Source organism: Aethalodelphis obliquidens, unplaced genomic scaffold (genome assembly GCF_003676395.1).
Source record: "Aethalodelphis obliquidens isolate GAN/ISIS:26980383/991018 unplaced genomic scaffold, ASM367639v1 scaffold60, whole genome shotgun sequence".
Classification (NCBI taxonomy): Eukaryota; Metazoa; Chordata; class Mammalia; order Artiodactyla; family Delphinidae; genus Aethalodelphis; species Aethalodelphis obliquidens.
Window position 1 is genome coordinate 4153655 of NW_020838004.1, and position 25805 is coordinate 4179459.

The following is a 25805-nucleotide window of genomic DNA, read 5'->3' on the forward strand; positions in this document are numbered from 1 at the left end:
AATCCCATGTTACAAATCTAATTGCTCCAGCCTCACCTTTAGCTTACAAAAGAGAAAATTCCTGACTTAAACAAATGTCTCTTTCCCCAAATTTGGTGAAATGTGGGCACGTTATGAGCTAATATATTAATGTTACAAATGACCCCAAATGAGTTGAGTGATACCACAGGCAATAAAAAGAAAATAAAAATAGGTCGCCTTCATTAAAGAGACTGTCAACTTTCCTTTCATACAGTGACTCATTCCCTTTGCAGAACTGAATACTTTCCCCTCTGCAAACTCCAGACCATCACCTATTTGTCATCTTTGTAGGCTTACAAATCACCAGGTCTGCAAATCTCTCAGCACAGTGATCCTTTCCAGCTTCTTACTGCTCCTCGTCCCGCCTGAAAGATCTTTGCTTCTTCTCTCTCCCCTCCTTCCCCAAGAATGTTTACCCCTCAGACGCTTAAATACGTTTTCCTTCCTTAGAATGTTGGATTCTTGGGAGATAATGATATGACTTAGGGAAATAAGTGTGTGGTTTCCCACCCCTGGTGCTGGTGAAGGCGGTTAGTGCTTCCGGACTTTCTGAAGCTCTTTGAAAACAACAGGGCAAATCAGATTCCAAAGCTTCACCTTCTGAAGGCTGAGCGTGTCTGGGCAGCGGCTGCATGATTTGGATGGAGTCATCACTGGCGAGGTCGATCTGACTCAGCCAGGAAGCACTTGTTGCTCTTCTAAACTCCACGGCACCAGAGATGAAGTCACCTTTCTTCTTTTAAAAGCAACAGAGCTGCCCTGTGAGTCCCTGTCACGTCTGCGGGAACTCAGTGTTTTTTCCACAGCTGGGCACCAGGACCTTCTCTCAGGTAAGAGGGCTTCCCTTTAGTGGGTTTCCATTCAGGAAAGCTTGATTGTGGGGGGGGGGGCACTTTTTAGGGCACCTCAGGGTAAAGTTGGAGTTGGGTCAAGGGACGTTCTGGGTGAGAACAGCTGGTTCCCAGGCAGCTGGTACCCACTTGGTGGGCTGGCAGGCCCTGGGCTGAGTGACCACTCAGCTCGGGCTGCAGTGGCATGGAAATCTAACCCGGGCTTGGTTTCAGGTGTCTGTTCTAACAGTGGGACAATGAACCCTTTGGTGAAGCAACTACGAGTGGTCTCCTTAGGCTGGGGCTGTCCTACCTGTTTTGCCTTCCTACAACGGGCTTTGTGTTTTGGGTAGAACCCTTAGAGGGTCTCATGATAAACGCTGATGTATAGGAAAGCAGCAGCTCTCTGCAGAGCCTTCATTTGCTCATTCACTGGCTTGAATTCTTCCCTTCTTCCTCAGAGTGTAGCAGGGACAAAGGCCCAGCTTCCTTGTCCTGACACGCAGGGACCTTGTGTAAACCATGGCTGTGCTCTCCTGTGGGGCAGAAGCGTGCAAACACATCTTAGAGCCTGTCCATGCGAGTTCTAAGTTTTGGCGTGTGTGCGTGCGTGTGTATGGTTGACCTGTGGTCCTAGGGGCCCCTGAAATCTCCCTGCCGCACTTTCTATGAGCTATATGAATCACTGCCACTAATTGAATCATACAGCTCTTACGAGCTCTGGAAGTCTCCGTAAAGACATCTTGGTGATGATGGAGGCGCCTACAGGGTGATAAATGGCTTTTGAGAGAGTTGAACCACAGTAAAGTGAAAACACTGAGAATTGCAGGGTCCCTTTATAACCTGACACAGAACCCTATCCCACACAGGATTCAGTGCTTTCATCTATAACCTCTGAAGGGAACAAAGAATTTCATTGCGATAAGAGATGCTCGTTTTGTTTTAAATGCAACTGCATACTGGCTGCGAGCGCCTGCTTACTCATTCACCTCAAACTTGGCACATCCAGAATTTATCCTTACCTGAACTCTGCGGAACCTCCCCCGACCCCCGTGTCCCCCAGCTACGTGAAAAGCACCTGGTTGTCCACGACAGATTTCTGGACTTCAACCTCGACCCTCCTTCGCCCTCACATTCCCACATCTAGTGTGGCAACACATCCCACAGATTCTGCCTCCATGTGGTCTCTCAGATCCATCCACTCTCCCACTTCCACGGCTACTTTAAGCCCTTATCACCTTTTCCAGGAATACAGAAACCTCTTATCCCAGCTTCCTCTCTCCAGCCTCATCTTCCCGGGGCAGCCAGAGTGATGATTCTACAATGACTGATTGGCACCTGCACGATCTGATCCATCACTAGTCTGTTGATCTGTCTTCTTAATAGGCCTCAAAATTTTTCTCGCCTACCCATCCCACCACCCTACCTTGGTCCGTCCCACCAGCACTCTTTGCCTGAGTTATTGCAATAGCCGCTTAGCTGACCTGCTACCAGGCTCACTCCCTTCCTAGTATAAGACACTTCAAGCTTCTTATCTTCCCAAGAATTTTTTTTAAATTTTATTTATTTATTTTTGGCTGCGTTGGGTCTTCGTTGCTGTGCGCCGGCTTTCTCTAGTTGCAGAGACTGGGGGCTACTCTTCGTTGCGGTGTACGGGTATCTCATTGTGGTGGCTTCTTTTGTTGCAGAACACAGGCTCTAGAAAAGAGGGTTTCAGTAGTTGTGGCTCGCGGGCTCTAGAGCACAGGCTCAGCAGTTGTCACGCACGGGCTTAGTTGCTCCGTGGCATGTGGGATCTTCCCGGGCCAGGGCTCAAACCCGTGTCCCCTGCATTGGCAGGCGGATTCTTAACCATTGCGCCACCAGGGAAGTCCCTTCCCAAGCTTTTTAAGGACGTTTCTCATAAGAGCAGAACTTGAAACACTTATTACCCTATCTGAGGTTTAGAAGCATTAGCATTTCTAGGACTCGTGTGGATACTTCAAGGAGGGAGGCAGAGAGAATGGGGGGAGATGGGAGATGTATATTGCAGTGGGAAGATGGCTTGAAGAACACATAACGCTCAGGCCCTGGAACCATGCAGGTCTGCATTGGAATCCTATCTCCCTACTTCCTAGTGTGGCTTTGACCAAATTGGTAAATTTTCTTAAGACTCATTTTCCTCAACTATGAAACAGAAATAATAATGCCTATTTCTCTGGGTGAATATGAATTAAATGAGAACATTTATGAAACACAGCCATTATGAGTTTTTAGTTCCTTTCCTTCTTTCCTTCTCTTTTACAACTTATAATCTCTATCATATATCTTGTAAGTATCCGTGTGTGTATGTATGTATCGAGTTTTGGCAAGGTGGGGAGGACTGGCAAAGAAATAGGTGAGAACTCTCTCAAGGAATTTGTGATTTACTTAGAGAGGTAAAGCAAACTTACATAGTATGAAAACATCGATTAAAAAAGCATTCTGCCATTGTCATGTGGACAGTCCCAGTTGAGTACATAAGTGGGAAGAGCTTGAGAAAACAGGTCTGTGAATACCTGCAGACAGAGTGTAAGTAGATTTATATCAAGCAATTTTAGATTTAGGCTCTTTGGGGACTTAAAAATCATTGGCCTCTCTGATGTTGAAGTAAAACTTTCCAGAAGGCTTTCCACTTTTAGAGTGATTTAAGGACACACACATTAGAGTTTAAGTGACTTTACTCATTCATTCATTCATTCATTCATTCATTCATCAAACACTTAATTGAACACCTACTCTGTGCCAATAGGTCCTCTATTATACTCTTCCATGGGACATGGATAATTCTCCTCTTCTTGAATCAGGGATAGCCTTAGAGACTTGATGATCAATAGGATAAGAAGAAAGTGACCTTCGGGGACCTCCATGGCTAGGTTCTCAGGAGCTTTGCAGCTTCTGCCTGGTTTTCCTGGCCCACTCACTCTGGGGGAAGCCAACCACCATATAAAGTCATGTGGTGGTAACCTGGCTCTCTGGGGTGGGGGGATCCCCCTGATTTGCAGTGTTTACCAGTTTTTATTCTATAAATACTCCCTCCCACCATGGCTGATTTCAAGCTACCAAAGTGACAACACTGAATGCAGGGTTGGAAAGAAATACACAGAATCAGTTCTTACAAATTTGTACAAACCAGTTCCAGTGCATGACGGCCAGTTACCCTTGAGGCCATCATCCTGTGAGAACACCCAACCTAACTAGATGGAGAGGCTCCATGGAGAGAAGCCCAACCAGCCGCAGATTTTCCAGCCATTCAGATTTAGACTACAGGAAAAAAGCCTACAGACGACTCCAGACTCAGCCACTATCTGACTGCAGCTGTATAGAAGACCCTGAGGGAGAACATGTCACTCAGTCCAGTCACCCCACAGCATTCTCAGAGATGTGACAAGTCATATTCTCTAGGTTTAGAGGTGGTTTGTTACACAGCAAAAATAACTGGAACAAGGTGGTATTCTTGTTTATCCAGAAGGCAACCCAGATTAAGCCTCCAAGGGTGTGGAGGGGTAGAGGGATCTATCCAGAGAATTCTTTGTCCACGCATATTCTCAGGCCTCAGACCACTGAGGAAGAAAGCGTTTCATTTAAAAAGGCCTGGGACTTCCCTGGTGGCACAGTGGTTAAGAATCCACCTGCCAATGCAGGGGACATGGGTTCATGCTCTGGTCTGGGAAGATGCCACATTCTGTGGAGCAAGTAAGCCCATGCGCCACAACTACTGAGACTGCGCTCTAGAGCCCATGAGCCACAACTACTGAGTCCGCGTGCCACAACTACTGACGCCCACTTGCCTAGAGTCTGTGCTCTGCAACAAAAGAAGCCACCGCAATGAGAAGCCTGTGCACTGCAACAAAGAGTAGCCCCTGCTTGTCGCAACTAGAGAAAGCCCGCTGGCAGCAATGAAGACCCAGTGCAGCCAAAAGTAAATAAATAAATTTAGAAAAATAAATAAATAAAAAGGCCTGAGAAAGAGACTCAATGACTTTACTAACTAGTTTTACCCTTATAATTAAATCAGTGAAAGAAAGCTCTCTCTCTCTCTTTCTCTCACCTCCCCCCACCCCTCATCATCTCCCCCATCACTTCCCCATCTAACTCAACTCACATAAAACTCTGCTGGGATATCTCCCTTACCTGCTCTTTGGGCTCTGCTCCATCCTCCACATGGAATTTGCTGGGAGAAGCAGGCAGACAGAAAAAACATGAAGTCAAGGAAATGCCCAGAGTCCAGAGCCCTGGAGGAAAGCAACTGAGACCCCTAGAAAAGAGCAGCCAAGAGGAGAATTTAAAAACAGGCTCTAGGGCTTCCCTGGTGGCGCGGTGGTTGAGAGTCTGCCTGCCAATGCAGGGGACACGGGTTCGTGTCCTGGTCCGGGAGGATCCCACGTGCCGGGGAGCGACTGGGCCTGTGAGCTGTGGCCGCTGGGCCTGCGCATCAGGAGCCTGTGCTCCGCAACCGGAGGGACCACAACAGTGAGAGGCCCGCGTACCGCAAAAAAAAAAGAGAAACAGGCTTTAGTGGAGACACAGGGATTAGTGGTCAAAGCATGAGGCATTTTTTTTAAGCAACTTTATTATTATTATTGTTTAATTTTATTTATTTTTTGGCTGCTTGGGTCTTCATTGCTGCGTGCAGGCTTTCTCTAGTTGTGGCGAATGGGGGCTACTCTTCATTGCGGTGCGCGCAATGAGAACATTGTGGTGGCTTCTCTTGTTGCGAAACACAGACTTTAGGTGCGCAGGCTTCAGTAATTGCAGCGCACGGGCTTCAGTAGTTGCAGCGCGTGGGCTCAGTAGCTGAAGCACGCGGGCGCTAGGTCACAAGCTCAGTAGTTGTGGTACACGGGCTTAGTTGCTCCAGGGCATGTGGGATCTTCCCAGACCAGGGCTGTAACTCGTGTCCTCTGCATTGGCAGGCAGATTCTTAACCACTGCTCCACTAGGGAAGTCCCAAAGCATGAGTTTTGAAATCAGATGACCTGGGTTCCAATCTGGATCCTGACATTTTCTATTTGGTTGACCCTGGAAAGTATCTAGACATCTCTCTTCTCAGTTTTCTTTATCTTTTTAATATTCTTTTTTTTTTTTTTTTTTTTTTTTTTTGGCTGTGTTGGGTCTTCGTTTCTGTGCGAGGGCTTTCTCTAGTTGTGGCAAGCGGGGGCCACTCTTCATCGCAGTGCGCGGACCTTTCACTATCGCGGCCTCTCTTGTTGCGGAGCACAGACTCCAGATGTGCAGGCTCAGTAGTTGTGGCTCACGGGGCCCAGTTTCTCCACGGCATGTGGGATCTTCCCAGACCAGGGCTCGAACCCGTGTTCCCTGCATTGGCAGGCAGATTCTCAACCACTGTGCCACCAGGGAAGCCCTTCTTTATCTTTTTAAATTGAAGTATAGTAGGTGATTAACAATGTTGTGTTAATTTCAGGCGTACAGCAAAGTGATTCAGTTATACATATGTATATCTATTCTTTTTCAGATTCTTTTCCATTATAGGTTATTACAAGATATTGAGTATAGTTCCCTGTGCTATACAGTAGGTCCTTGTTGTTTATTTTATGTAGTAGTGTGTATCTGTTAATCCCAAACTCCTAATTTATCCCTCCCCCACCCCCTTTCTCCTTTGGTAAACATAAGTTTGTTTTCTATGTCTGTGCATCTGTTTCTGTTTTGTAAATAAGTTTATTTGTGTCACATTTTAGATTCCACATATAAGTGATATCACATGATATTTGTCTTTCTCTGTCTGACTTACTTCACTAAGTATGATAATCTCTAGGTCCATCCATGTTGCTGCAAATGGCATTATTTCATCCTTTACTATGGCTGTCTTCTCAGTTTCTTCATCTTTAAAATTTGGATAATAATGCCATCTCACAAAGTTCTTGTGAAGATTAACTGAGGTGATGCCTAATACCTGGGACTGAATAAGTAGCAGTCAACCTTAGTAGTAGTGATAGTATTGGAGTCATACTAGTTTACTGTTGTCACAAGTCCCAGAGTCACAGGCTCTTCACAGGCCCAGAGATTCAGTCAGTCAGTCACACTACAGGTGACCAAGATTCAATAAGTACTTAAGTCAGACCAAATATCTATATTCTGAGTGTTTATTCTACTGCCAATTTTCTTCTCTTATTGTCCCCCAAATATATTTCCAAAGGCTTTAAAAGCATGACTGTACATTATTTCTCCTGTATCTTAAGCAATATGAATTAAAACCATATTTTCTTATTTCTTGTGAGTCCTCTTCTTACCTTCTACTGTGTAGCAGGTAGTTGAGTAGTTCAGTGATCAACACATTTTAACTATTATTATTTTTTAAATGCTGTTTAAGAAGAAATTGAAATTGGGTGACTTTTGCAGGAATCCTGTGCCCAGGGTGCTCCAGAAACGTCAAGTTTACCATTTTGCAGATGGCATCACTGTGGTAGGACAATCAGGTTGAAGGATAACGTGATTCTTGGGAGCGAAGTGTGAGTGTTCAGTTCTCCTGCTTTATTTATATTTTGTGAATACGAGTTACTAAAACTTTAATCTATGAATTGACGTTAGGCAGACTTGTCTCATTAAATTTATGATTGGTCTAGTCATGTGGATTTTTTTTTTTATGTGGATTTTTTGAACAAAGAAAAATGCAAACATTCAGACTGTTAAAGAAAAGCTGATTTGCATACTTCTAAAAAGCTTTTCTAATAAAATATTTATTGATTCACAAGTGTGTGCCCACTTCACCCAGCGTCCCCAGTGTCAACATTTTGTGTAACTATAGTACAATATCAAAACTAGGTAATTGACATTGGTACAGTCCATAAACCGTATTCACATTTTATCAGTTATATGTGTACTCATTTGTGTATATGTGTATAATTGTATGTAATTTTGTCATGTTTATTTCAGGTAACTATCACCACAATCAAGATACAAAACTGTATCATCACCACATGGCTCTCTTGCACTATCCCTTTGCATCCATCCCCCTCATCCCTAACCCTTTGAAACCATTAATCTGTTGTCCATCTGTATAATTTTATTTCAGGAGCATTATATAAATGGAATCATGAGTATTTACGTGCATGAGATTGACTTTTTCCACTCGGCATAATTTTCTTAAGATCTATCCAAGTTGTTGCATGTATCAATAGTTGGTTCTTTTTTTACTGTTGAGTAGTAATCCACAGCATGGTTGTAGCAGTTTGTTTAATCTTTTGCCCATTTACCCATTGGAGGATATCTGGGTACTTTCCAGTTTGGGACTACTACAAATAAAGCTGCCATAAGCATTTGTATGCAAGTTTCTGTATGAACATGAGTTGTCATTTCTCTGGGATAAATGCCTGAGAGTACAATGTCTGGGTCTCAAGGTAAGTCCATTTCTAGTTTTAGGGTGAATGGAAAACTCTTTTCCAGAGTGGCCATAACTTTTTGCATTACCACCAGCAGTGTGTAAGTAATGGAGTTTCTCTGCATCCTTGTCAGCATTTGGTGTTATCACTATTTTTTATTTTAGCCATTCTGATAGTTGGGTAGTGATAACATATTGTGATTTTAATTTGCATTTCCATAATGTCTAATGGTGTTGAACATTTTTTTTTTCATGTGCTTCTTTGCCTTCTATATATCTTCTTCAGTGAAATGTCAAATTAATGACTTCTGCCCATTTTCTAACTGGATGCTTTGTTTTTTTTATTGTTGAGTTCTGTGAGTTCTTTATATATTCTAGATAAGCATCTATTTTTCAGATGTTTACAAACATTTTCTCCTGCATTGTAAATTTGTACGTCATCCTCTAAATAAGATCTTTCAAAGGGCAAAATTTTAAATTTTGATGAAGTCCAATTTGTCAATATTTCCTTTTATAGGTTGTTCTTTTAGAGCAAAGAATAAAAACTTTTTGCCTAGTCCTAGTTCTCAAAGATTTTCTCCCATTTTTTCCTAAAAACCTATAGTTTTACATTTAGATCTGTAATCCATTTTGAGATAGATTTGTGTAAGTCGAAGTTAGGTCAAAGTTAATTTTTTTGCTTAAGTATGTTCAGTTGCTCTAGCACCATTTATTCAAAAGGCTATCTCTCCTTCATTCTGTTGGTTTTGAACCTTTGTCAAAAATCAAGTGAGTGGGGACTTCCCTGGTGGTCCAGTAGCTAAGACTCCGCACTCCCAAAGCAGGGGGCCTGGATTCGATTCCTAATCAGGGAACTAGATCTCACATGCCACAACTAAGAGTTATCACACCACAACTAAAGATCCCACAGGCCGCAGCTAAAGACTCTGCAGGCCACAACTAAAGATCCCACATGCTGCAACTAATACCCGGCACAGCCAAAAAAAAAAAATATATATATATATATAATATAAATATATATAAAAAAAAAAAAAAAATATATATAAATATATATATATAAAATATATATATATATATAAGTTATATGGTGATCTGTCATCAAAAATTATTTTAAAAAATCAAATGGATGTATTTGTATGATTCCGTATGTGGGTTTTCCATTGTATCCCATTGATCCATGTGCCTATCTGACAATACCACACCATCTAGGTGACTAAATCAAAAGCTATATAGTAAACCACACACCAGGCAGAGCGATTTCTCCCACGTTAGTGGTCCCTTTCTAAATTGCTTTGGTTATCGTCACGTCTTTCACATTCCATATAAGTTTTATAAAATGCTTGCCTATGTCTACAAAAACCACGCTGGGATTTTGATAGGAATCTTGTTAAAGATGTAGTTTAATTTGGAGAGAAGACATTTTTACTAAGCTGAGTCTTCCAGTTCTTGAATGTGGAAAATTTCTGTGCTATTTAGGTCTCCTACGGTTTCTTTCATCAGTACTTTGTAATTTTCAGCATGCAGATTCTGTACATGTTTTGTTAGGTTTATAACTAAGTATTTCATTTTCTTTGGAACAACTGAAAATGGTATTGCATTGTTAAATTACATTTTTCATGTATACATTTAGTATATAGAAATACAATGACTATTTTTCTTCTCTTTTTCCCCCAGCTTTATTGAGGTATGATTGACAAATAAAAATATAGATTTAAGGTAAACTATGTGCTGTTTTGATATACACACACATTGTGAAATGATTATGATAATCAAGCTAATTAACATGTCAGTCAGCTCACAGTTACCATTTGTGTGTGTGTGTGTGTGTGTATTGTGAGAACATTTGAGGAGATTATTCAAGATCTTACTCTCTTAGCAAATTTCAAGTGTACATTATTAAACTATTGTCACCATGCTATACATTATGTCTCCAGAATGTATTCATCTTATAATTGAATGTTTGTATCCTTTGATCAATATCTTCCCAAAACACAATTAAATGTTCTGTGTTGATATTGAATCCTATAATCATGCTGAACTTGCTTACTAGTTCTGGGTTTTTTTGTTTTGTTTTTGTTTTTTGTAGATTCCTTGGGATTTTCTACAGAGATCATCTGCAAATAGAGATTGTTTTAATTTCCCCTTTCCAATCTGTATGACTTTTATTTCTTTGTCTTGCTTTATTGAGCTGGCTAGAACTTTCAGTTCTATGTTGAGTAAGAGTAGTGAGACAGACATCTTTACCTTGTTCCCAGTCTTAGAGGAAAAGCCTTCAGTCTTTCTGTCACCATTAAGAATAATGTTAAGGGGGGTGGTTGTGGTGGGATGAACTGGGAGATTGGAATTGACACATATACACTAATATGTATAAAATAGATAAGTAATAAGAACCTGCTGTATAAAATAAATAAATAAAATTTTAAAAAAACAAAAAAGAATAATGTTAACTGTAGATTTTTTTTTTAAGTACTCTTGATCAAGTTGGGAAAATTTTCCTCTATTCCTAGTTTGTTGAAAGTTTGCATGATGAATGAGTGTTGAATGTTTTTAAATGTTTTTCTGCATCAATTGATATAATCATATGTTTTTTCTTCTTTAGCCTGTTGATAGAGGGGATTACATTTGAATGATTTTTAAATTTGAGAAAGATTTGCATATCTGAAATAAATCCCACTTGGTCATGTATATAGTTCTTTTCTATAAAGAGCTGCTGGATTCAACTTACTGATATTTTTTGGAGAAGTTTTGCATCTCAGTTCCTGAGAGTTATTGATTTGTAGTTTTCCTTTTCTGTACTGTCTTTGTCTAGATTTGGTATCAAGGTAATACTGGCCTCATAAAAAGAGTTGCAAAGTGATTCCTTCTCTCTATTTTTTGGATATGATTATGTAAAATTGGTGTTAATTCTTTAAATGCTTGATAAAATTCTCCAGTAAAATAGTTTGGATATAGAGATTTCTTTTGTGGGAGCTCTTTAAGTATAAATTCAATTTTTATAATAATTGTAGAACTATTCACATTATTTATTTCATCTTGACTGAGTTTTCATTGTTTATGGTTTTCAAGCTATTAGTCCATTCCTTTGATGTTGTTGAACTTAAAAGTGTAAAATTGTCCATATATTTCCTTATTATCTTTTTAATGGCTACTGGATCTGTAGCAATATCTCCTCTTTCATTCCTGATGCTGGTAATTTGTGTCTTTTTTTCTTTTTATCTTTATCAGTCTAGCTAGAGGTTTACTGATCTTAGTGATTTTTTTTTCTCATAACAACCAGCTATTTGTTTTACTGATTTTCTCTATTGTGTTTCTGTTTTCAGTTTAATGTATTTCTGATGTTATCTTTATTATTTCCTTCCTATCTCGTTTCTTATTTCTGTTATTTTTAAACTCTATATTTTGCATTTGGTTTTTTTAAATAACTTCTATTTCTTTGCTCAGATTTTATATTTTTTCATTTGTTTCAAGAGAATTTGTAATTATTTGTTGAAGCATTTTTATAACAGCTGCTTTAAAAATTCTTGTCAGAAATTTCCAACAGCTGATTCACCTCAATGTTGGCAATGGTTGATTGTCTTTTCTCATTCAAGTTGTGTTTTTCTTGGTTCTTGGTATGATGAATGATTTCCAATTATATTTTGGACATTTTGGATAACATGTTAGGAGACTCTTGATCACACTTAAATATTTTATTTTGGTAGCAGTCACCCTACTTAGACTTTTTTTTTTAATTTTATTTTTATTTATTGGAGTATAATTGCTTTATAATGTATAATTTTATTGGAGTATAATTGCTTTACAATGGTGTGTTAGTTTCTGCTTTATAACAAAGTGAATCAGCTATACATATATCCCCATATCTCTCCCCTCTTGCATCTCCCTCCCTCCCACCCTCTGTATCCCACCCCTCTAGATGGTCACAAAGCACCGAGCTGATCTCCCTGTGCTATGTGGCTGCTTCCCACTAGCTATCGGTTTTACTTTTGGTAATGTATATATGTCCATTCCACTCTCTCACTTTGTTCACCTTCCCCCTCACCATGTCCTCAAGTCCATTCTCTAGTAGGTCTGCGTCTTTATTCCCATCCTGGCCCTAGGATTTTCATGACCATTTTTTTTTTAGATTCCATATATATGTGTTAGCATATGGTATTTGTTTTTCTCTTTCTGACTTACTTCACTCTGTATGACAGACTCTAGGTCCATCCACCTCACAACAAATAACTCAATTTCATTTCTTTTTATGGCTGAGTAATAGTCCATTGTATATATGTACCACATCTTCTTTATCCATTTATCTGTCGATGGACACTTAGGTTGTTTCCATGTCCTGGCTATTGTAAATACAGCTGCAATGGACATTTTGGTACATGACTGTTTTTGAATTATGGTTTTCTAAGGGTATGTGCCCAGTAGTGGGATTGCTGGGTCATATGGTAGTTTTATTTGTAGTTTTTTAAGGAACCTCCATACTCTTCTCCATAGTGGCTGTATCAATTTACATTCCCACCAACAGTGCAAGAGGGTTTCCTTTTCTCCACACCCTCTCCAGCATTTACTGTTTGTAGATTTTTTGATGATGGCCATTCTGACTGGTGTGAGATAATATCTCATTGTAGTTTTGATTTGCATTTCTCTAATGATTAATGATGTTGAGCATTCTTTCATGTGTTTGTTGGCAATTTGTATATCTTCTTTGGAGAAATGTCTATTTAGGTCTTCTGCCCATTTTTGGATTGGGTTCTTTGTTTTTCTAATATTGAGCTGCATGAGTTGTTTATATATTTTGGAGATTAATCCTTTGTTGGTTAATTCATTTGCAAATATTTTCTCTCATTCTGAGGGTTGTCTTTTTGTCTTGTTTTTAGTTTCCTTTGATTTGCAAAAGCTTTTAAGTTTCATTAGGTCCCATTTGTTTATTTTTGTTTTTATTTCCATTTCTCTAGGAGGTGGGTCAAAAAGGATCTTGCTGTGATTTATGTCATAGAGTGTTCTGCCTATGTTTTCCTCTAAGACTTTCATAGTGTCTGGCCTTACATTTAGGTCTTTAATCCATTTTGAGTTTATTTTTGTGTATGGTGTTAGGGAGTGTTCTAATTTCATTCTTATAGATGTAGCTGTCCAGTTTTCCCAGCACCACTTATTAAAAAGGCTGTCTTTTCTCCACTGTATATTCTTGCCTCCTTTATGAAATATAAGGTGACCATATGTGCGTAGGTTTATCTCTGGGCTTTCTCTCCTGTTCCATTGATCTACATTTCTGCTTTTGTGCCAGTACCATACTGTCTTGATTACTGTAGCTTTGTAGTGTAGTCTGAAGTCAGGGAGACTGATTCCTCCAGCTCTGTTTTTCTTTCTCAAGATTGCTTTGGCCATTTGGGGTCTTTTGTGTTTCCATACAAATTGTGAAATTTTTTGTTCTAGTTCTGTGAAAAATGCCATTGGTAGTTTGATAGGGATTGCACTGAATCTGTAGATTGCTTTGGGTAGTAGAGTCATTTTCACAACGGTTGATTTTTCCAATCCAAGAACATGATATATCTCTCCATCTATTTGTATCATCTTTAATTTCTTTCATCAGTGTCTTATAATTTTCTGCATACAGGTCTTTTGTCTCCTTAGGTAGGTTTATTCCTAGGTATTTTATTCATTTTGTTGCAATGTTAAATGGGAGTGTTTCCTCAATTTCTCTTTCAGATTTTTCATCAGTAGTTTATAGGAATGCAAGATATTTCTGTGCATTAATTTTGTATCCTGCTACTTTACCAAATTCATTGATTAGCTCTAGTAGTTTTCTGGTAGCATCTTTAGGATTCTCTGTGTATAGTATCATGTCATCTGCAGACAGTGACAGCTTTACTTCTTCTTTTCTGATTTGGATTCCTTTTATTTCTTTTTCTTCTCTGATTGCTTTGGCTAAAACTTCCAAAACAATGTTGAATAATAGTGGTGAGAATGGACATCCTTGACTTGGTCCTGATCTTAGTGGAAATGCTTTCAGTATTTCACCATTGAGGACGATGTTGGCTGTGGGTTTGGCATATATGGCCTTTGTTATGTTGAGGTAAATTCCTTCTATGCCTACTTTCTGGAGGGTTTTTAACATAGTGGGTGTTGAATTTTGTCAAAAGCTTTCTCTGCATCTATTGAGATGATCATATGGTTTTTCTCCTTCAATTTGTTAATATGGTTTATCACATTGGTTGATTTGCGTATATTGAACAATCCTTGCATTCCTGGGATAAACCCTACTTGATCATGGTGTATGATCCTTTTAATGTGCTGTTGGATTCTGTTTGCTAGTATTTTGTTGAGGATTTTTGCATCTATGTTCATCAGTGATATTGGCCTATAGTTTTCTTTCTTTGTGACATCTTCATCTGGTTTTGATATCAGGGTCATGATGGCCTCATAGAATGAGTTTGGGAGTGTCCCTTCCTCTGCTATATCTTGGAACAGTTTGAGAAGGATAGGTTTTAGCTATTCTATAAATGTTTGAAAGAATTCACTTGTGAAGCCATCTGGTCCTGGGCTTTTGTTTGTTGGAAGATTTTTAATCACAGTCTCAATTTCAGTGCTTGTGATTGGTCTGTTTATAGTTTCTATTTCTTCCTGGTTCAGTCTTGGCATGTTGTGCATTTCTAAGAATTTGTCCATTTCTTCCAGATTGTCCATTTTATTAGCATAGAGTTGCTTGTAGTAATTTCTCATGATCCTTAGTATTTCTGCAGTGTCAGTTGTTACTTCTTTTTCATTTCTAATTCTATTTATTTGAGTCTTTTCCTTTTTTTTCTTGATGAGTCTGGCTAATGGTTTATCAATTTTGTTTATCTTCTCAAAGAACCAGCATTTATTCTTATTGATCTTTGCTATTATTTCCTTCATTTATTTCTGCTCTGATCTTTATTATTTCTTTCCTTCTGCTAACTTTGGGGATTTTGTTCTTCTTTCTCTAATTGCTTTAGGTGTAAGGTTAGGTTGTTTATTTGAGATGTTTTTTGTTTCTTAAGGTAGTATTGTATTGTTATAAACTTCTCTCTTAGAACTGCTTTTGCTGAATACCATAGGTTTTGGCTCATCATGTTTTCATTGTCATTTTATTCTAGGTATTTTTTGATTTCCTCTTTGATTTCTTCAGCGATCTCTTGGTTATTAAATAGTGTATTGTTTAGCCTCCATGTGTTTGTATGTTTTACAGATTTCTTTCCTGTAATTGATATCTAGTCTCATAGTGTTGTGCTCGGAAAAGATACTTGATATGATTTCAATTTTCTTAAATTTACCAAGGCTTTATTTGTGACCCAAGATATGATCTATCCTGGAGAATGTTCCATGAGTCCTTGAGAAGAAAGTGTATTCTGTTTTTTTTGGATGGAATGTTCTATAAATATCAATTAAGTCCATCTTGTTTAATGTATCATTTAAAGCTTGTGTTTCCTTATTTATTTTCATTTTGGTTGATCTGTCCATTGGTGAAAGTGGGGTGTTAAAGTCCCCTACTATTGTGCTACTGTCGATTTCCCCTTTTATGGCTGTTAGTATTTGCCTTATATATCAAGTTACTCCTATGTTCGGTGCATAAATATTTACAATTGTTTTATCTTCTTATTGGATTGATTCCTTGATTATTATGTAGTGTCCTTCTTTGTCCCTTGTAGTAGTCTTTGTTTTAAAGTCTATTTTGTCTGATATGAGAATTGCTACTCCAGCTTTCTTCTGATTTCCATTTGCATGGAATATCTTTTTCCATCCCCTCACTTTCAATCTGTATGTATCCCTAGATCTGAAGTGGGTCTCTTGTAGACAGCATATATATGGGTCTTGTTTTTGTATCCATTCAGCCAATCTGTGTCTTTTGGTGGGAGCATTTAATCCTTTTACATTTAAGGTGATTATCGATATGTATGTTCTTATTACCATTTTCTTAATTGTTTTGGGTTTGTTATTTTAGGTCTTTTCCTTCTCTTGTGTCTGCTGCCTAGAGAAGTTGCTTTAGCCTTTGTTGTAAAGCTGGTTTGGTGGTGCTGAATTCTCTTACCTTTTGCTCGTTTGTAAAGGTTTTAATTTCTCAGTCGAATCTGAATGAGATCCTTGCTGGGTAGAGTAATCTTGGTTGTAGGCTTTTTTTCCCTTTCATCACTTTAAAGATGTCCTGCCACTCCCTTCTGGCTTGCAGAGTTTCTGCTGAAAGATTGTCTGTTAGCCTTATGGGATTCCCTTGTATGTTATTTGTTGTTTTTCCCTTGCTGCTTTTAATATTTTTTCTTTGTACTTAATTTTTGATAGTTTGATTAATATGTGTCTTGGCATGTTTCTGCTTTGATATATCCTGTATGGGACTCTCTGCACTTCCTGGACTTAATTAACTATTTCCTTTCCCATATTAGGGAAGTTTTCAACTATAATCTCTTCAAATATTTTCTCAGTCCCTTTCTTTTTCTCTTCTTCTTCTGGGATCCCCATAATTCAAATGTTGGTGCATTTAATGTTCTCCTGGAGGTCTCTGAGACTTTCCTCACTTCTTTTCATTCTTTTTTCTTTATTCTGCTCTGCAGTAGTTATTTCCACTATTTTATGTTCCAGGTTACTTATCCGTTCTTCTGCCTCAGCTATTCTTTTGTTGATTCCTTCTAGAGAATTTTTAATTTCATGTATTGTGTTGTTCATCATTGTTTTGTTTGCTCTTTAGTTCTTCTAGGTCCTTGTTAAATGTTTCTTTTATTTTCTCCATTCTATTTCCAAGGTTTTGGATCATCTTTATTATCATTATTCTGAATTCTTTTTCAGGTAGACTGCTTTTTTCCCCTTCATTTGTTTGGTAGGGTAGGTTTTTACCTTGTTCATTCATCTGCTGTGTGTTTCTCTGTCTTCAGTTTGTTTAACTTACTGTGTGGTGTCTCCTTTTTGCAGGCTGCAGGTTTGTAATTCCCATTGTTTTTTGTATCTGCCCCCAGTGGCTAAGATTGGTTCATTGGGCTGTGTAGGCTTCCTGGTGGAGGGTACTGGTGCCTGTGTTCTGGTGGATGAGGCTGGATCTTATCTTTCTGGTGGGCAGGTCTGCATCTGGTGGTGTTTTTTGGGGTCTCTGTGACCTTATTACGATTTTAGGCAACCTCTCTGCTAATGGGTAGGGTTGTGTTCCTGTCTTGCTAGTTGTTTGGCATTGGGTGTCCAGCACTGTAACTTGCTGGTCATTGAGTGGAGCTGGGTCTTGGCGTTGAGATGGAAATCTCTGGGAGATTTTCACCATTTGATATTACGTGGAGCTGGGAGGTCTCTGGTGGACCAATGTCCTGAACTCGGCTCTCCCACCTCAGAGGCACAGGTCTGACTCTTGGCCGGAGCACCAAGACCCTGTCATCCACATGGCTCAGAATAAAAGGGAGAAAAAAAGAAAGAAAGAAAAATAAATAAATAAAAAATAATTATTAAAAATAAAAAAGAATTTAAAAAGTAATAAAAAAAAAAAGAAAGAAGAGAGCAACCAAACCAGAAAACAAATCCACCAATGATAACAAGTGCTAAAATCTATACTAAAACAAACAAACAAAAAACCAGGAAAAAAAAAAAAGACAGACAGAACCATAGGACAAATGGTAAAAGCAAAGCTATACAGACAAAATCACACACAGAAGCATACATATACACACTGATAAAAAGAGAAAAAGGGAAAAGAAAAATATATATCTTTGCTCCCAAAGTCCACTGCCTCAATTTTGGGATGATTTGTTGTGTATTCAGGTAATCCACACATGCAGGCACATCAGGTTGATTGTGGAGATTTAATCCGCTGCTCCTGAGGCTGCTGGGAGAGATTTCCCTTTCTCTTCTTTGTTCTCACAGCTCCCGGGGCTCAGCTTTGGATTTGGCCCCGCCTCTGTGTGTAGGTCACCTGAGGGCATCTGTTCTTTCCTCAGACAGGACGTGGTTAAAGGAACAGCTGATTCGGGGGCTCTGGCTCACTCAGGCCGGGAGGAGGGAGGGGTACGGATGCGGGGTGAGCCTGCGGCGGCAGAGGCCGGCGTGACATTGCACCAGCCTGAGGCGTGCCGTGCGTTCTCCCGGGTAAGTTGTCCCTGGATCACAGGACTCTGGCAGTGGCGGGCTGCACAGGCTCCCGGGAGGGCAGGTGTGGATAGTGACCTGTGCTCGCACACAGGCTTCTTGATGGCTGTAGCAGCAGCTTTAGCGTCTCATGCCCGTCTCTGGAGCTCCTTTAAGTGGCGCTCTTAATCCCCTCTCCTCGTGCACCACGAAACAGAGAGGGAAGAAAAAGTCTCTTGCCTCTTCGGCAGCTCCAGACTTTTTCCCGGACTCCCTCCCGGCTAGCCGTGGTGCACTAACCCCTTAAGGCTGTGTTCACGCCGCCAACCCCAGTCCTCTCTCTGGGATCCGACCTCCGAAGCCCGAGCCTTAGTTCCCAGCCCCCGCCCGTCCCGGTGGGTGAGCAGACAAGCCTATCGGGCTGGTGAGTGCTGGTCGGCACCGATCCTCTGTGAGGGAATCTCTCCGCTTTGCCCTCCGCACCCCTGTTACTGTGCTCTCCTCCATGGCTCCGAAGCTTCCCCCCTCCGCCACCTCCCATCTCTGCCTGTGAAGGGCCTTCCTAGTGTGTGGAAACCTTTCCTCCTTCACAGCTCCCTCCCACAGGTGCAGGTCCCGTCCCTATTCTTTTGTCTCTGTTTTTTCTTTTTTCTTTTGCCCTACCCAGGTACGTGGGGAGTTTCTTGCCTTTTGGGAGGTCTGAGGTCTTCTGCCAGCGTTCAGTAGGGGTTCTGTAGGGGTTGTTCCACGTGTAGATGTATTTCGCATGTATTTGTGGGGAGGAAGGTGATCTCCACTTCTTGCTCTTCTGCCATCTTGAAGCTCTTCCCCTATTTAGACTTAAAGTACAGGTTCTGGCCAACTTTTGTGAGCTATAGTTGCAATGACAATTTGTTTTCAGCGCTCTTGCAATACTAATATGGGCTTCCTTGTTCCTCTGGGATTATTTGGGCTCTTGCTTTATTACTGCAAGAGCCTCCTGGGCTGCTTGGTGGATGTGGAGTGGGTGATGTGCCCCTAGCCAGGCAATTTCTGGGGGGAAAAGTAATGTCAGGAAGGAAGTCTAGCCATACTAGATATTAAAGCCTGTCATGACATTTACAATAATTAAAATACTGGTGCAACACTAGAGAGATCATGGAAAAGCATGAAGAGTCCAGAAATAGATCCAATAAAGATAGCAATGTGGTATTTCAATCTAGTAGCACTGGGATAATTGACCACCACTTGGAAAGAGTCCACTTTTTAAAAAGTAGCCAATTATCCCAATACAGTTTATTGAGTAATCCATCTTTTCCCCACTGACTTGAAATGTCAATTTTTTTCATATACCAAATCAATTTCATTGATTATTTTTTAAACTTTTTATTCTAGTCAAAACAGTTTATTCCAGGAATAAGATTACCCTCTTTGAATTACTTTAGCTTTATAATTTGTTGTGTTATCTGAGAAAGTAAATATCCTCTCAAACCCTGCCATTATTTTTCAAATCAAAAATTTCTAGGCTAATAACCAAAATATATTAGTGTGAAAAAAAAGCCGGTCACAGCAAAAAAAAGTATGTGTGTGTGTGTTTGTATACTATTCGTGTGTGTCTCTCTCTCTATATATACATATATTTGTATGTATAAATACATGTGCATATATATACATATATGTACATATATATTTGCATAGGCATAGACAATTTTTGGAAGGGCACACATGAATCTAAAATAGTTACTTCCAGGGAGTGAGACTGTTGGGGATTCTATTGATGAGTGAGACTTACTTTTTTCCCTTTGGACAATTCTCCACTTTTTATGTATTCTTTAAAAAACAAATACGTATTTCTTTTATAATTAAAAACAGTACATGATTTTCTCTGCCAGAAATCCAAGCCTGTACAAGGGCATATCATGTATATTAGTGTTTCTCAATTGTGACTGCACATTAGAATTACTTGGGAAGCTTTTAAGAAATACGGATGCCCAGGGACCTGCCCCCAGAGATTCTGATTTCACAGGTCTGGGAGAGGCCGTGCACATCAGGGTATTTTGAAAGTACCCTAGGTAGTTATGATGTGCAGTCACGGTTGAGAACCACTCCTGTAGATGATGTGAGGTTTTAAAGGGTCCCCAGAAGGCCACCGCAATGAGGTCTCTTCAGAATATAGTTATTTGGGAATGCAACCCAAAGTAATCCATCACATCTCTATCAGGCTAAATGTAGGCATGAGATGGAGTGCAAACAAGTCCAGAGGGAGGTGGTGGAAAGAGCTTTGCTTGAATGTGTGTGAAAGCATCCATCTCTGTAGTAGGCCTTTTTGTTGAAAGGTATAGATTCATTCAGTCTTCCTCCATACATAAGGGATTCATATAAACTAATCATGACAATAAAAGATACAGAAATCTCATAGAAAACCAGAAATAGCAAAACAGCTGTGCCTCAGGAGCCCAGATTGTGTTTGATACTGGAAGGTTCCAACAGAGAATCAGGGTTACTTGGAGACCCTCCCATAGGAGGCTTTCAAAATTCTTTCATCTGGAGAACTGCTTTGTGAAAATGAAATGCCCTTTGGAAGCCTGATCTGGAAAACAGATCAAAGAGGAGCCTGAAGAAACCTGAGAATTGACTGGAAACCCCACATTATTGTAACGCTTTCTGCTTCTTGTGTGTGTGTCTTCTTCTAATACTTCTCCCTCTCGACTGCCTGATTCTGCCTGTATAATACTGATAGAGGAGCTCATTGGCCCAACTAGTCCACAGTGGTCTGTCTCTGGTTGGACAAGTTTTTCCACACCAGGTGACTACAGAGATGGAGCTAACAGTTCATGAGTCATACGCCTATTCACCCCTGGTCACCCAGGCCAGAGAGGGCCTGGGGAGAACAAGTGGGTGCATAAAACTGCCTTGGGATTGCAGGGGGAAGGCGTGGGTAAGGCAGTTCCCCTTAGAATGGGAAAGTGGACGGAACATCCACCACGATTAACCTGCCCAGGCCAAGCACTAAGTTGGTCATCGGTGAGTGCTGAATTGGAGGTTTTCAATGGGGTGTGAAACTGTTTAAATTCAAGCAAAGATGTTAAAGAAAAACTGTCAGGAATGAATAGATGGCCCTTGCATGCTGTACATCTCCAAAGGTCTTTTCTTGCTCTATGAATCTGGGTTTTTAAAAAGTCTTAACAGCAGCCTAGGAGGTCTAGGAGGATGGAATTCATGTTCCCTTGTGATTAGCTCTGGGCCACATGTGGCTTTTGGGCACTTGAGGTGTGGCTGGTACAAATTGACTGTGCTATAATTGACTGGGTTTTGAAGGCTGGGTAGGAATAAAAGAAATCTGACATTCTCATTAGTAATTTTTTGTATTGAATACATGTTGAAATACTATTTTGGATATAGTGGGTTAAAGAAAATATATTATTAAAATTAATTTCACCTGTATTACTTTTTTAAAAATGTGGCTATTAGAAACTTTAAAATGATACATGTGACTCACATTATCTTTCTCATGGACAGCTGGGTTAGATGGTGACTCTGCTATCTCCCCCTGCACAGGTCTGGCTGTAAAGATCTGTGTATGAACGACAGTTCTTTGCTGTGGGGCCCACATCAGTATATTATTCTTGGTTCATAATCAGAGCTGTGGCAGTTCATCTTGCTCTGGCTCTCTCTCTCTTTGCCCCATAGACTGCAGCCTGATTCCTTTTCTCAAACAGAACCACCTAATCCTCTCCTGTGGTTTTCCAACATCCCATACTCAGGCAGCATTGTTCACGACTCTGCATCAGCAAGTCCTTACAGAACTTTGCTGTGCCTCTTGGCCTCTGTTATTCTTTCCTGCCTCATTTTCCCCCTTCCTTTCCAGGACCGGCACACAGCACATGTTTCGCATTTGTATTCTTGCCCACTTTTTACAAATGTCCTTTTCCGGGAAGGCTGTCCTTTTCCAGCAGCCTTCCTTTGGGAACAAATGACTGCTTCCTAATGCTTTGTCACAGTTTATCCTGGTTCCCCATGGAATGAAGTTTGTGGATGGGACTAAGTCACTTCCAGAAGTGTATCTACTTAAAGAGTTAATAATGATTTTAATGAAAACAACTACTATTGTCATTTATTGAGTTTTATTACTGGCCAGGATCTATACGAGGTACATTATAGATATTTCTTATTTAACCCTGACAGCAACTTCACAAAGTATGATCCCCTATGACAGATGGGAAAAATTAGGTTCAATGACATTATATGTTGCATATCAAGTGATATCTATAAGCAAATTTGCTGTGCATTTGCATATTGTTTTGACGATTCTGCAGCTGACATACAATTCTCATGAAACTCTGATAAAGATGGAATAATGGACTTTATGAGCCCTATTTCATACACTGGAAAAACTGAGCTCCAACAAGATGAAGTGATTCATCTGGGGTTACAATCTGAGTAGCAATCACAAGCCAGGCAAGAACCCAGTTTTCTGAAAATATTTATTCTTTTTCTTTGCTCATCAGGGTGTCCTTGGGCATTATGCTGCCTGGATGGCAGCATATGGTGGCAAATCATGTGTTATGCTTGCTGATTTAATGTGAGTTATGTGAAGAGTTTGCAGGCACAGACTCATTTGAGTTTCTCAGCTGTAGGTGTGTCAGTTTCATTCATTTAGCAAGCATTGCCTGAGCCCACGTCTGGCCAGCCATTGTGCTAACAGTGGGCACGAAAGGGTGGATAAGATATGATTTTATCCTAAGAAGACTACCTTCTAAAGAGGATGACAATCATCTTGTAAAGAGAGTATTATCATCCAGTGGAAAAGTGTGGTCTTAATGGACTATAAAAAGTTCTGAGAAGTGCAAAGGGAGAAGGAAATAACTCTGCTTGGGAAAGTTTCATGGTGGAGGGAACTTCTGAACTTGGTCTCAATGGACTGACTTTAGAGATGAAAAGCCTGAGTCACTGAGAGTTCTGCAAAGGATCTCATCATCTTATAACTTCATTAAGTTTCCTAAAAATATGCTTGTTGCCACAGCTCCTTAGAGAGTAGTAGCATAGATTATTTATTGGAGTACTTAAAATATTAACATCAATAAATTCCACAGGAACTTCACAAATACTCTGCCCAGTTGGATAAGCCAATCTGAAAGACTGGTTTTTAAGTTACTCAAACTTTCCAATTCTACAAAGTTGATAAGAATATGTGGAAACAACTACAAAGCCCAGGGGAATCATGTCAACTCTCTAAACAGCCATTTCAGACAGAGGAAGACTCTGTGCCTCTAGCATTTCATGTCTTTTTATCCACATAAAGAGATGTAATCTTTCACAGTGGATATTTACAGTGTTCTACTCTCTCTTTTCTTCCATACAAGCTTAAAAGTCTTGTATTTTAAGTGCCGTTGAATTTTATCACTTGAAATATTAAGAGCCCAGATGTATACTCTAATATATGTGGTTTATTTGGAGCTGAAAGGAAAATATCCTTCTAAGTTTAGAAGTTGAAACTCATCAGAGCCAAACCCTTGGGGCAGCCCAAGAGGAGAGTGCTCTCTATCATACTCTGGTCCACAAGGTTTCCGATGATTGCTTTTTTCTGGTAGCTGATACCAGGCTAGACTTAGTGCAAAGGACTGAAAGTTTGTGTTCCCTTAAAATCCGTATGTTGAAGTCCTAACTCCCAATGTGATTGTCTTAGGAAGTGGAGCCTTTGGCAAGAACTTAGATCATAAGGGTGGAGCTCTCATGCATGGGATTAGCACCCTTTTAAGAGGGACCCCCACAGAGAGCTCTCTAGCTCTCCTTCTGCCATGTGAGGATACAATAAGTCAGTAGTCTGAAATGGAAGAGAGTCCCTCCAGAACCTGACCATGCTGGTACCTTAATCCCAGACTTCCAGCCTCAAGAACTGTGAGAAATACATTTCTGTTGTTTATAAGCCACACAGTCTGTGGTACTTTGTCATAGCACCCCATCTTGACTAAGACACCTAGATCCTAGATAATAGAGATCTTAGCTAGAAATTCCTAGTTGAGAAGGAAGATCCCATCTTGTGACCTCTTCCTTCTTGTGCTTCAATTTAGTCATTTGGTTTGTTTCTGTGACCAGATAGATTTATACCCCCTACTCATAACCAAGATGGAATGTTCCTTCTGATTCCTGACTCACTGAAGAATAAGGTCCAGATCTGCTTGGAGAGTATTAAAACTGGGGTAAAATCTTGATATTCCTGGAAGAGTATCTCACCTTCAAGCAGCCTTTGAAGAACAGAACAAGGGGCAGGAGGCTCTAGAATGGCTCAGCAGCACTGAGGGTTGTTGGTGAATATCAATATTTTGTCGAAAATTTTAAAATGAATTGCTTGACCTAAGAGTTCACAAATACAGTGGGCTGCCTGGGGAGAAAGTGAGGTCCTTCTCACTGGGTATTGAAGTACAGACTGCATAGACATATACTGGAGAGTCATGCATAAGGCAAGGGTTAGACTAAAGGTCCTAAGATCCCATCTAATTTCCAGATTCTATTATTTACAGATCTTTGGTTTACTTTGTGCATGCCTCTAAGCTTGCACTTAGTACATTGTTCTGTAATAATATGTCCATATATTTGTCTCCCCTACAAGGTTGAAAACTCTTTGAAGGAAGGGCTGTATTTATCCTTTTCTATCCCAAGCACTTAGCACAGTGATTTGTACGTAGGAGACACCAAGTAAATATTTACCAAATGAATGAATGAATTCATTTAATATATTTATATCTATACATACTTTCATGCATATCTTGATTTATACTATAAGATATCAGCAAGTGGATCTGCTTGCTATGAGGGTGTTCTTATTCTTTAGAACCTATGGCTGCTTGAGTGCCTGGATGATGGAATATGCCATCCGATTCCCTAAGCATGGCACTTCTAGTTAATTCATCTCTTCTCTACTAATGGAGCTGTATTATGGCAGTTAAGGCAGAATCAAAGTATGGATAGGGTTTTTCTGAATTGTATTTCCAGATTAAGCCCCCCCACTCCCACTCCAGAAATGACCATGGAGGTTATTGTTTAGAGGTCTAGGTATGACTTGGCTGCATTAGGTGGGCAGGTATCTCCTGTGGATAATCAGAAGTGTAGTTGCATCCCAGTCTTGGGGAGGGAGGCAGGTATATGATGGGCAGGGGCTTCAGGGGCATGCTGGGCAGAGGAGCCAGTATGCACACTGAAGTGGGAGCATAAATGGGATAATCTCAGCCAGTTAGACCGGATGAGAAGGTCAGAATAAGGCCAGGAAACAGAGGCAGATAGGGTTTTAGGTGGAGAAATTGCCAAAGGAGCAGAGGAGGGGGGTGAGGTTGCAAAGAGAATACTTTCCAAAGGGACATGTTAAACTGAGGGATGCTTGTGCCATTCAGTACTATATTCATTCATTCGACAAACACATATTGGGTGCTTGCTTACCTTGAGAAGCCCCTATACCAATGCTAGGGGTACGAATAAATAGAATCTCTGCTCTTACATACGTATACTACAAACTATACTCTACAGGCATATTAACAGATAATTACAGTGCAGGGTGATACATGCTGTAATGAAGCAAG

The 25805-nt window shown here is 40.1% G+C and overlaps 1 protein-coding gene across 6 annotated transcripts in view; it reads left to right on the top strand.

Moving 5' to 3' along the window:
• Window positions 1-692: 692 nt before the first annotated feature.
• Window positions 693-25805, top strand: part of AMOTL1 (angiomotin like 1) — a 176249-nt gene continuing 151136 nt past the window's right edge. The window contains exons 1-3 of one of the 6 annotated variants that reach the window (XM_027087773.1): window positions 693-851; window positions 7230-7339; window positions 9883-9924. The gene's annotated coding sequence lies outside the window, so the exon portion shown is untranslated. Of the gene's footprint in view, window positions 852-7229; window positions 7340-9882; window positions 9925-18234; window positions 18274-25805 lie in introns of those variants that run through there. The other 5 variants (XM_027087777.1, XM_027087772.1, XM_027087775.1 and 2 more) reach the window with 5 other exon arrangements.